The sequence below is a fragment of the Mixophyes fleayi genome, chromosome 2 (genome assembly GCF_038048845.1).
Source record: "Mixophyes fleayi isolate aMixFle1 chromosome 2, aMixFle1.hap1, whole genome shotgun sequence".
In the NCBI taxonomy this organism is placed as follows: Eukaryota; Metazoa; Chordata; class Amphibia; order Anura; family Limnodynastidae; genus Mixophyes; species Mixophyes fleayi.
Genome location: NC_134403.1, coordinates 272,445,863 through 272,456,232, shown reverse-complemented (window position 1 = coordinate 272,456,232; position 10,370 = coordinate 272,445,863).

Below are 10,370 nucleotides of genomic sequence, written 5' to 3'. Positions count from 1 at the left end.
AGGTTATGAGTGTTCCAATTAAAATCTAGCTATGCCCAGGTGTGCCAGTTGTGTGTATGTGTGTCTCTGTGTGTGTGTGTGTGTGTGTGTGTCTGTGCATGTGTGTGTGTATTACACACTATTATCCCACAATAATGCCCCCAGTTCATATTATGCCACAGTAATGCTCCCAATTCATTTTATGCCACAGTAATGCTCCCAATTCATTTTATGCCACACATAAGGGTCCCTAGTTCATTTTATGCCACACAGTATTGCCCTCAGTTCATATTATGGCACATAGTATTGCCCCCAGTTCATGTTATGGCACAGTAATGCCCCAGATCACATTATGCCACATCTAATATGCTCCCAATTCACATTATACAACACATAAATGCCCCAAAATCACATTATGCCACATCTTAGTGCCCCCAATTCGCATCATGCCACATATAAGTGCCCCCAAATAACATTATGCCCATATAAATGCCCCTAATACACATTATGCCCCACATAAATGTCCCAGTACACATGATGCCTCACATAAGTGCCCCTAATATTACACAACATTAACCAGCTGTGGGTGCGACTCACCTCTCAAACAATTTGTCAGTTCTACAACGGGACCAGGGAGGAACTGTTGCTTGGTGATCTTCTTTTGAGAGTGAAAGTGAAAGCTCTGTTGCCTTGCAGAGCATTATGGGCTATGAAGTTCTTTTGCATTGATTCAATTAACTGATGTTTTCTGTTTTGCATATTTACCCTCCCCACACATTACAATCCCCCCTCTATTAAGACACTCACAGAAATGATCATCTATAAGAGATTAATGCGACATGTGGTCGGCCGACCCTTATCTATTATAAGCATTTGTTTCTCGGCTGCCGGCTAAAAACAAGGTGCAGACCACCCAGCAAATCATAGGGAAACCTCAGTACCCCATTTATTTTGTGCTTCCTGCCTCCACAGACCCCACCATCATATGACCGGAGGCTGGAACCTCCCCTTACTGAGGCTGCAGCCGGGGTAGACAAATTATCTGCAATATGTGGTCTCCAGGGTGTCTGTCATGTATCGTTCATCTCTTACTGATATTATCTGCAGTGACGTTTTATCCTTGTGTTCTGTCCAGAGGGTCAGTCATGTCTTTACTAAGTGTGGCTAATTGGTCTTCTCTATTTAACTACAGGGACGGATTTCGGGGGAGGGTTCCCCTGGGACTGTTGGGCCCTGGGAACAAAAAAAAAGCATCTGTTGAATTGTTGACGCTAATGTTTACAAGCAAAAAAAAGTTATATTTAAAAGAATGTGTTTCTCTTACTTTTCAAGACCACTGCCCCAAGAAAAGGTACAAGTGGCATTGGGAGGGTGGAACCTATTCTTGGTGGTAGGCATGCCCACCACTATGGCTGGGACAACCTAAATTTTGTGTACAAGTAGACAGAGGTAATGTAATTATTTTTTTTTGTTTGCTAGTGAATGTTTATTTTACCCTTGCCTACTTTTTGTGTTCACTCCATCTACAACTGATATGGTCCTGCCTACATTGGGCCACTTTCAGAACTTTTTCAAGGGCCACAATAAGTTCCCAATCATCCCTGACCTTATATGTACTTGTTCTGTTTTAATAAGTGATTTCTATTTTTTTGGGATGATTGATGATTGTCTGACGCTGCAGAGTTTTGTGGTACCTTACAAATAAACAGTGATATTGATGATAATTGTTTGCCCCTTCTATTAAACACGAGCATCGTAGCACTAAATAGCCAAACACCTGGACACATTTATTGGGATAATATGCCCATGCAATAGATTAAATGTGCATATCATGATAGCTAGCCGTGGTTGGCTAGCACGGAGAGAGCTATGCAATGGCCTTGAAGTTCTGTTACTCCATATATTTTGCAAAGGGTCTCTAAGAGTCGTATGGTTATCAGTAGAGATGAGCGCACTAGGATTTTGTGAATCCGAGCCCACCCGAAACTTTCCGATCCGAGTCGGATCCGAGACAGATCCGGGTATTGGCGCCAAATGAAAACTTGAAACCGAGGCTCTGAGTCATAATCCCGCTGTCGGATCTCGCGATACTCGGATCCTATAAATTCCCCGCTAGTCGCCGCCATCTTCACTCTGGCATTGATCAGGGTAGAGGGAGGGTGTGTTAGGTGGTCCTCTGTTCTGGTAGATCTCGTGCTGTGCTGTTTAGTTCTGTGCTGTGCTGTGCTGTGCTGTGTTCTGCAGTATCAGTCCAGTGGTGCTGTGTGCTGTGCTCTGTCAATTTTGAGTTCAGTGGTGCTGCTGGGTCCTGTGTGCTGTGTCCTGTTCAGTCCAGTGGTCCTGTGTCCCATGCTCTGTGCTTCTAAGGGCATAGTTATTTCCCCAATATTCCCAAGTGTTTAAAAAATTAAAAAAAAGTTAATAAAAAAAAAATACAAAAAACTAATTAAAATTTTTTTTAATTACAACAAAATTTGCAAAACCAATCCTGCAGTATAAGCCCATTGGTACTGCAATATTACCAAGTTCACACATTCTGCAGTATCTTGTGCTACATATAATGGAGAGCAAAAATTTGGAGGATAAAGTAGGGAAAGATCAAGACCCACTTCCTCCTAATGCTGAAGCTGCTGCCACTAGTCATGACATAGACGATGAAATGCCATCAACATCGTCTGACAAGCCCGATGCCCAATCTCCTAGTACAGGGCATGTAAAACCCAAAAAGCCCAAGTTCTCAAAAAAAAGCAAAAAGAGAAACTTAAAATCATCTGAGGAGAAACGTAAAGTTGGCAATATGCCATTTACGACACGTAGTGGCAAGGAATGGCTTAGGCCCTGGCACGTGTTCATGACTAGTGGTCCATCTTCACCCAAGGATCTTAGCCCTCCTCCTCCCCCCCTACAAAAAATTGAAGAGAGTTATGCTGTCAGCAACAAAACAGCAAACAACTCTGCCTTCTAAAGAGAAATTATCACAAATCCTCAAGGCGAGTCCAAGGGTGTTGGTGGTTGTCAAGCCTGACCTTCCCATCACTGTACGGGAATAGGAGGCTATTGAGGATGTAGCTGGCGCTGTGGAGGAACTTGATGATGAGGATGGTGATGTGGTTATTGTAAATGAGGCACCAGGGGGGGAAACAGCTAATGTCCATGGGATGAAAAAGCCCATCGTCATGCCTGGTCAGAAGACCAAAAAATGCACCTCTTCGGTCTGGAGTTATTTTTATCCAAATCCGGACAACCAATGTATGGCCATATGTAGCTTATGTAAAGCTCAAATAAGCAGGGGTAAGGATCTTGCCCACCTAGGGACATCCTCCCTTATACGTCACCTGAATAATCTTCATAGTTCAGTGGTTAGTTCAGGAACTGGGGCTAGGACCGTCATCGGTACAGGGACACCTAAATCCCGTGGCCCAGTTGGATACACACCAGCAACACCCTCCTCGTCAACTTCCTCCACGATCTCCATCAGATTGAGTCCTGCAGCCCAAGTCAGCAGCCAGACTGAGTCCTCTCCAATACGGGATTCATCCGAGGAATCCTGCAGCGGTACGCCTACTACTGCCACTGCTGCTGTTGTTGCTGCTGTTAGTCGGTCATCTTCCCAGAGGGGAAGTCGTAAGACCGCTAAGTCTTTCACAAAACAATTGACCGTCCAACAGTCATTTGCCTTGACCACAAAATACAATAGTAGTCACCCTATTGCAAAGCGTATAACTGCGGCTGTAACTGCAATGTTGGTGTTAGACGTGCGCCCGGTGTCCGCCATCAGTGGAGTGGGATTTAGAGGGTTGATGGAGGTATTGTGTCCCCGGTACCAAATCCCGTCGAGATTCCACTTCACTAGACAGGCGATACCAAAAATGTACAGAGAAGTATGATCAAGTGTCCTCAGTGCTCTGAAAAATGCGGTTGTACCCACTGTCCACTTAACCACGGACATGTGGACAAGTGGTTCTGGGCAAACGAAGGACTATATGACTGTGACAGCCCACTGGGTAGATGCATTGCCTTCCGCAGCAACAGCAACAGCTGCATCAGTAGCAGCATCTACAAAATGGCTGCTCGTGCAAAGGCAGGCAACATTGTGTATTACAGGCTTTAATAAGAGGCACAACGCTGACAACATATTAGAGAAACTGAGGGAAATTATCTCCCAGTGGCTTACCCCACTTAGACTCTCATGGGGATTTGTGGTGTCAGACAATGCCAGTAACATTGTGCAGGCATTAAATATGGGCAATTTCCAGCACGTCCCATGTTTTGCACACACCATTAATTTGGTGGTGCAGCATTACCTCAAGAGTGACAGGGGTGTGCAGGAGATGCTTGCGGTGGCGCGCAAAATTGCTGGACACTTTCGGCATTCAGCTAGTGCCTACCGCAGACTAGAGGCACATCAAAAAAGCATGAACCTGCCCTGCCATCACCTCAAACAAGAGGTTGTGATGCGCTGGAACTCCACCCTCTATATGCTGCAGAGGATGGAGGAGCAGCAAAAGGCCATTCAGGCCTACACAGCCACCTACGACATAGGCAAAGGAGTGGGGATGCGCCTGAGTCAAGCGCAGTGGAGACTGATTTCCGTTTTGTGCAAGGTTCTCCAGCCGTTTGAACTTGCCACACGAGAAGTCAGTTCCGACACTGCCAGCTTGAGTCAGGTCATTCCCCTGATCAGGCTGTTGCAGAAGCAGCTGGAGAAAGTGAGGGAGGAGCTGGTAAAGCATTGCGATCCAACAAAGCATGTAGCTCTTGTGGATGAAGCCCTTTGTACGCTTTGCCAGGATCCGAGGGTGGTCACTCTTTTAAAGTCAGAGGAATACATTCTGCCCACCGTGCTCGATCCACGGTTTAAAGCGTATGTTGTGTCTCTGTTTCCGGCGGACACAAGTCTACAGTGGTGCAAAGACCTTCTGGTCAGGAGATTGTCCTCTGAAGAGGACCGTGACATGCCAAAAGCTCCACCCTCATTTTCTTCCACATCTATGGCTGCGAGGAAAAAGCTCAGTTTTCCTAAAAGAGCCGCTGGCGGGGATGCTGATAACATCTGGTCCGGACTGAAGGACCTGCCAACCATTGCAGACATGTCTACTGTCGCTGCATTGGATGCTGTCACAATTGAAAAAATGGTGGAGGATTATTTTGCTGACACCATCCAAATAGACATGTCAGACAGTCCATATTGTTACTAGCAGGAAAAAAAAGGCAGTTTGGAAGCCCCTGTACAAACTGGCTCTATTTTACCTGAGTTGTCCCCCCTCCAGTGTGTACTCGGAAAGAGTTTTTAGTGCAGCGGGGAACCTGGTCAGTGAGCGGCGAAGGAGGTTGCTTCCTCACAACGTTGAAAAAATGATGTTTATAAAAATGAATAATCAATTCCTCAATGAAGTACAGCACTGCCCTCCAGATAGTACAGAGGGACCTGTGGTTGTGGAGTCCAGCGGGGACGAATTGATAATGTGTGAGGAGGAGGAAGTACACACTGTAGGGGGAGAGGAATCAGAGGTTGAGGATGAGGACGACATCTTTCCTCAGTAGAGCCTGTTTAGTTTGTACAGGGAGAGATGAATTGTTATTTTGGTGTGGGGCCCCAAATAAACCAATCATTTCAGCCACAGTTGTTTGGTAGGCCCTGTCGCTGAAATGATTGGTTTGTTAAAGTGTGCATGTCCTATTTCAACAACATAAGGGTGGGTGGGAGGGCCCAAGGACAATTCCATCTTGCAACTATTTTTTTTGGCATTATGTGACCATTAAACAGTCGTTTGCCATGTTCAAAAAGTAAAAGAAAATGTCAACAAATTCAAAAAATTAAATCAAAAGTTAAATGCCATGTCATTATTTAAAACAAGAGGGTTTGACGTGCTAGAATTAGTGTAGTGTTAATATGTCATAAACACTACACTTGGAACTTGGAGGAGGTATTGTGGCCCAGGTATCAAATTTAGTACCGGGGCCACCCCACTACACAGTCCAGAATTTTTTTTTTGGAAATTCAGAGCCGTGGAGGGTTTTTTATTAATTATATTGTGGTGACCACTCCTCTACGCAGTCCAGATACATTTATTGGTGCGAATCATACCAGTTCAGGGTTTTTAAATTGTATTGGGGTGACCCACTCCTCTACGCAGTCCAGGTACATTTTTTGGTGCGATAAGACCAGTTGATGGTTTTCTTTTTATATTGTGGTGACCCACTCCTCTACGCAGTCCAGATACATTTATTGGTGCGAATCATACAAGTTCAGGGTTTTTAAATTATATTGTGGTGACCCACTCCTCTACGCAGTCCAGATACATTTATTGGTGCGAATCATACAAGTTCAGGGTTTTTAAATTATATTGTGGTGACCCACTCCTCTACGCAGTCCAGGTAAATTTTTTGGTGCGATAAGACCAGTTGATGGTTTTCTTATTATATTGTGGGGACCTCTCCACTACGCAGTCCAGAAAGATACCTCGTTGTAACGTTTTGGACTAATAACTATATTGTGAGGTGTTCAGAATACACTGTAAATTAGTGGAAATGCTTGTTACTGAATGTTATTGAGGTTAATAATAGCGTAGGAGTGAAAATAAGCCCAAAAACTTCAAAAAAAATCCGAATCCAAAACCTTAAATCCGAACCAAAACCTTTCGACAGGTGTTTTGCCAAACAAATCCGAACCCAAAACATCGCGAAAATCCAATTCCAAAACACAAAACTAGAGACAGCAAAAGTCGCCGGTGCACATCCCTAGTTATCACACAATTCCCCACTAACCACTGCCCAAGGCTAGGAAAAGCAAGTGTTGGGACTGGTTGTAGTGAGTAGAGGGTGGCACTGTTTTTGTTTGCCTCCCATTTTCTAAAAGCAAGTAACTCAGCACCGATTTGCCAAAGTGCATATAAAATATCCGGTTTTGCTTTATTATGTGTAGTATCTGTAACATAACATAACAGGCTGGATATGGGGCCATTCTGCCAAACACACCTTTTGTTTATATAATTTGTCCCCTTCTAGAAAAGTAAAGAGCCAAAGCAGTATGTAGCCAGTGCTGTTTGCCACTAAAACAAATGGGCAAAAATGTGGGGTTCCTGTTGGCAGTGGTAAATGGAACCAGGCTACACAGGATGGGATGTTTTAACACTATCACCAGGGAGACAGCAAATGTGTGTCTCTTTTTATAGGGCAAAACTTGGTCTAGCGATTGCCTGAAAAAAATTACCAAGCCCACTTACGTTTAGAGTACTGGCCCAATTCTGATTAGAACTAGGCCCCTCCTAGTACCCCAATCTATTGGGTAACAAGGTAATGAGTGTAAAAAGAAAATGATAAACTATTTTGAAAATACAAGTGTCTGCATAAACTGACATGCTCAAACATGTCAAGATAAACATGGCTGAGCTAAAATTTATATATTTCTAAAAAACCTTTAAAATTACTAGTTTTAGCCACAAAGGCGATCCTCAAACACTAAACCTCTTACATAAAGGAGAGCTACAATTTTCAAACTGCAAAATCGAATCGGCATCTATTTAAGATCTGATGCTTGTCTAGTCAATATTGTGTATTAAAATAGCTAAATATTTTTAGTAAATAAGAGTTTCTACAGATGGAGCAACACTCACTTACTTAATTAGTGCGATCCGGAAACTTTCTGAAGTGTCACAAGCACTGCACTAGTCCTGCCCATTGCATGTGGACATTTTACATGCTGTAACAAACTATTTTACTACAATATGCCACTGTGATGAGTTACACATAGCCCTGTGTCATTTAGTTTTTATTCTTTTCACCGATTTTACACTATGTTTTCCCCGAAAAACAGAGAGGGTGTTTGATGGCAAGGTCTAGAATCTGTTTCACAATCTTGCTCAATAAGAACTGCAAACTTTATTATTTTGAACTGTATTTTCTATGATGCTGTTTTAGCCATTATATAGTCAGTAAAACAACAAATTAAGATTTTTTTGGCTAGCTGGTGGCGATTTATAAATGTATAAATATTTATAGATTGGACTAAGTAAAGCAGCATGCCCTGCAGTCACAAAAGACCCAGAGGTGGATGGAAACTATGAATTTAACTTTAGGGCAGAACAGTTAAGATAATAAATTAGCCCTTTAGAGAGCCAAACGGGGAAGGATCAGAAATCCAAAAGCTAACCCTGACAAATTTACCACCAAAATGCTTCCAATTCACTGCCCATGAGAAGACACAACCATTTATCATTTGCCTCTGAGATTTGTATGTCTGCTTTTAGGGCAATGAATTAATTTGAGCTCTTATTTCATACTTCTGTCCTCCCTTTCAATGAAAAAGTTATGTTTTTTCTGCCCAAGCCCATATTTTAGATAGCAAATGAAAAAAAGTTATAATATGAAAAGCCTAGTAAGATAATGTAAAAGGAAGTTGACTGTATAAATGTCTGAGGATATTTTTCAATATGTTTTTAATGTTTGCAGATAAAAAGTCAGGTCAACACATAGAACATTTCAACCATTATTACAAATACGTCCAAGATAATAAATAATAAAAGTACAAAACCTAGATTTTATTTAAACTGATGTGTTGCTGAATATATATGAATACAAATACAAATATATTTTACAACTTGGATTTTTATCCTCTATTATTTGAAAGTAAACCCTTAGCTTTTTTGTATGAATACATTTTTTTATTTAAAAAAAATTGTTCTGGGGGTAGGAGAGGACACAGAGACGATAAAAGCGCATTGTGCAAGTGCACAGTATTCTGTACTGAGTAACATTTTGTTAAGATGACCTGTCTGATCAAGGTGATCACTATTGCCAAATGGAATGCTGTGTGATGTCAATAATGTAGCAAAGAACTTCAAATAGTAAACAATGTCTTCAATGGTCTTAGAGTACAAAGAATATTTGACTAGACCCTCAGTTCATGCCTTTTTTTCTGCTAACAAAAATGTTCACTTATTTGTCACCAGAATAAATGCATCATGCATATATATGTATGTAATGGGAGGGACTTGTGTGGAGTCTTATGGAATAGTTTCAAGCATTTCATTTGTAGAAGAAACAGTTTGTGTGTGTGCCCTGGTAGGGGGGTGGTGGTGTGTGTGCATAGGACTGTATGTCATGTGTATAGGACTGTATGTGTGTGGATGTAATTTGGAAGGCTGTTGTTTCCTTTAGCAAAGGCTCAAACACTCAGGGCCACCACTAGGGAGGTACGGAGGTATGATTGTAAGGGATCTGGACAGACTTGGGGTCCTAGACTGATTAGGTGGCCCGTTCTCGAGTTGCAGCAATTCCCAGTCACAGGGCAACACAGTGGCCTAGTGGTTAGCACTTCCGCCTCACAGCACTGGGGTCATGAGTTCGATTCCCGACCATGGCCTTATCTGTGTGGAGTTTGTATGTTCTCCCTGTGTTTGCGTGGGTTTCCTCCGGGTGCTCCGGTTTCCTTCCACACTCTAAAAACATACTGGTAGGTTAATTGGCTGCTATCAAAATTGACCGTAGTCTCTGTCTGTCTGTCTGTCTCCCTCTGTGTCTGTGTGTGAGTGTGTGTCTATATTAGGGAATTTAGACTGTAAGCTCCAATGGGGCAGGGACTGATGTGAATGAGTTCTCTGTACAGCACTACGGAATTAATGGCGCTATATAAATAAATGATGATGATGATGATGAATGAGAGACTGGGAGTTGCCTGTGTCTTGACCTCATCATCGCACGGTATGTTCCCAGTCTATCAAAGTCTGGGTGTTGCCGCACCACACCAAGAACATCTAGGTAGGTTAGTTGTGGAGGGGGGAGGGGTTAAAGAGGCCCGGGGAGGAGAGTTTGTGCTTTTTTTAATTATTATCTTAAATGTGTCCATTGCGATGCAGTGGCTCCCAGTCGCATAACATCTTCTAAGAAGTGTACAGAAAGTAACTAATGTCTCTGTTCTTTTTCCTAGAGCTGTGATATATTATGCTGATCACACATTGTGCATGGCTATTAGTAGTGATTATGACTTGTAATTACTAATATGCCATAATATCCTATTTTGTTATATAACTGTGTGTGGGGATGTACTGTATGCGCTGGGCATTGAGCTGCGCAAAATGAACAGCCCGGTCTGATGTGCACAGTATTTACTTTTATAGCTATACTGCAGACCTAAAATACTATATTGATATTGTGACAAAAACACTTTTTGGATAGGTTTTGGGCAGGTATGTTTATCCCAGGTTTCTAACCCACATGTTTTAAAAAAAAACCAGGGAGATCTTTTTGTGTGGGAAGGAGCATCCCAAAGAGTGTGTTCAGTATTAGGAAAAAGCTGGTAAAGGTCCCTGAGGTATAAATGGTGAGAAAAGGGTGGGCTCCATTTATAAGACCCAGTCTAGGTCTTTGTATCTTCAGTCTAAAAGCAGGAA